Below are 3050 nucleotides of genomic sequence, written 5' to 3' on the forward strand. Positions count from 1 at the left end.
AACGTCATAGTATAGTAAGGCATAAAAAGTCATAGTATAGTAAGGCATAAAAATTCATGAAAACATCATAGTATAGTAAGGCATAAAAAGTCATAAAAACAACATAGTATAGTAAGGCATAAAAAGTCATGAAAACATCATAGTATAGTAAGGCATAAAATTTCATGAAAACAACATAGTATAGTAAGGCATAAAAATTCATGAAAACAACATAGTATAGTAAAGCATAAAAAGTCATAAAAACAACATAGTATAGTAAGGCATAAAAAGTCATAAGTATAGTAAGGCATTAAGAGTCATAAAAACGTCATCGTATAGTAAGGCATAAAAAGTCATGAAAAAAGTCATAGTATAGTAAGGCATAAAAAGTCATAAAAATAACATAGTATAGTAAGGCATAGAAAGTCATAAAAATGACATCGTATAGTAAGGCATAAAAAATCATAAAAATGTCACAGTGTAGTAAGGCATTAAAAGTCATAAAAACAACATAGTATAGTAAGGCATAAAAAGTCATAAATATAGTAAGGCATAAAAAGTCATGAAAACGTCATAGTATAGTAAGGCATAAAAAGTCATGAATATAGTAAGGCACAAAAGGTATAAAAAGATCATACTACAGAATGGCATTAAAAGTCATAAAAAGGACATAGTGTAGTAAGGCATAAAAAGTCATAAAAACATCATAGTATAGTAAGGCATAAAAAGTCATAAATATAGTAAGGCATTAAAAGTCATAAAAACGTCACAGTATAGTAAGGCATTAAAAGTCATGAAAACGTCATAGTATAGTAAGTCATAAAAAGTCATAAGTATAGTGAGGCATAAAAAGTCATAAAAACGTCATAGTATAGTAAGGCATAAAAAGCCATAAAAACGACATCGTATAGTAAGGCAAAAAAGTCATAAAAACGTCATACTATAATAAGGCATAAAAAAGTAATAGTATACTAATTTTAGGATTAGGACCTTGTGTTCCTTTTCTTTCCCTCTTGTGCTCTGCTACTTTCCACTCCTTCTGTTTGCTTGTCTCCTTTTTGTCATCTGTGTCTGTATAAGTGTGTGTGTGTGTGTCTGTGTGTGTGTCTGTGTCAGCTGGTCGAGGCTTCCTGGTTCCTTTTCCCTCCAGTCTCCATACTCACCTGCTTCTCATCATACAATCATGTCCGCAACCGGCGGCAGTATAAAGGACCAGTTCAACTTACCATTCCCTACCAGATCTCCTCTTTGTACAAGTGGTATTAACGCTACGGCCAAGCTCAGCTTGCTGTTTGCTCTGAGTCTTTCTGGACGTTTTGTAATCCTGTTGTGTTTGTGCTTCAGATTCATACTCCAGCCATCCTGACATCCTGACATCCTGCCATCCTGCCATCCTGCCACCTGCCCGATCCTGTCTTGTCTTACCAGCTTGGATTTTGTTTGCCTACTCAGCTCTGTGGATTCCTGTTCGTGAATCTATCCTCGCCATTACCCTACCGGACTTTCTACAGCCCCATGCCCTCAGCATTGTTACCTATAGTTCAATAAAAGACTTGTTTTTGTCACTACTCTGTGTTCTCATTGTGGGTTCAGATCATACCAGAAGAAGAAGGCATGAAAGAATCATAGTATAGTAAGGCATGAATAGATCATAGTATAGTAACACATGAAAATTCATAAAAACAACAAAGTATCATGAGGCATTAAAAATCATAAAAATGTCATAATGTAGTAAGTCATGAAAAGTCATAAAAACTTCATAGTATAGTAAGACATTAAAAGTCATAAAAACGACATAGTATAGTAAGGCATAAAACATCATGTAAACGATTTAATACAATAAGGTATAAAAAGATCATACTACAGAATGGCACAAAAAGGCATAAAAACGTCATGGTATAGTAATTTATTGAAAGTCATAAAAACGGCATAGTCAAATAAGGCATAAAGAGGTCATAGTACAGTAAGGCATTAAAAGTCATAAAAACAACATAGTATAGTAAGGCATAAAAACTCATAAATATAGTAAGGCATAAAAAGTCATGAAAACGTCATAGTATATTAAGGCATAAAAAGTCATAAATATAGTAAGGCATAAAAAGTCATAACAACGTCATAGTATAGTAAGGCACAAAACGTCATAAAAACAACACAGTATAGTAAGGCATAAAAAGTCATGAAAACCTCATAGTATAGTAAGGCACAAAAAGTCATTAAAACGACATAGTATAGTAAGGCATAAAAAGTCATGAAAACATCATAGTATAGTAAGGCATAAAAAGTCATGAAAACATCATAGTATAGTAAGGCATAAAAAGTCATGAAAACATCATAGTATAGTAAGGCATAAAAAGTCATGAAAACATCATAGTATAGTAAGGCATAAAAAGTCATGAAAACATCATAGTATATTAAGGCATAAAAACATTATAGTATAGTAAGGCATAAAAAGTCATAAAAACGACATAGTATAGTAAGGCATAAAAAGTCATAATTATAGTAAGGCATAAAAAGTCATAAAAACGACATAGTATATTAAGGCATAAAAAGTCATGAAAACGTCGTACTATAGTAAGGCATAAAAAGTCATAAAAACAACATAGTATAGTAAGGCATAAAAAGTCATAAATATAGTAAGGCATTAAAAGTCATAAAAACGTCATAGTATAGTAAGGCATAAAAAGTCATAAAAACGTCACAGTCTAGTAAGGCATAAAAAGTCATAAATATAGTAAGGCAGAAAACGTCATAAAAACGTCATAGTATAGTAAGGCATAAAAAGTCATAAATATAGTAAGGCATAAAACGTCATAAAAACAACACAGTATAGTAAGGCATAAAAAGTCATGAAAATATCATAGTATAGTAAGGCATAAAAAGTCATGAAAATATCATAGTATAGTAAGGCATAAAAAGTCATGAAAACATCATAGTATAGTAAGGCATAAAAAGTCATGAAAATATCATAGTATATTAAGGCATAAAAACATTATAGTACAGTAAGGCATAAAAAGTCATAAAAACGACATAGTATAGTAAGGCATAAAAAGTCATAATTATAGTAAGGCATA

Source organism: Seriola lalandi, unplaced genomic scaffold (genome assembly GCF_002814215.2).
Source record: "Seriola lalandi dorsalis isolate HSWRI2012SDOR001 ecotype SW California unplaced genomic scaffold, Sedor1 jcf7180002054926, whole genome shotgun sequence".
In the NCBI taxonomy this organism is placed as follows: domain Eukaryota; kingdom Metazoa; phylum Chordata; class Actinopteri; order Carangiformes; family Carangidae; genus Seriola; species Seriola lalandi.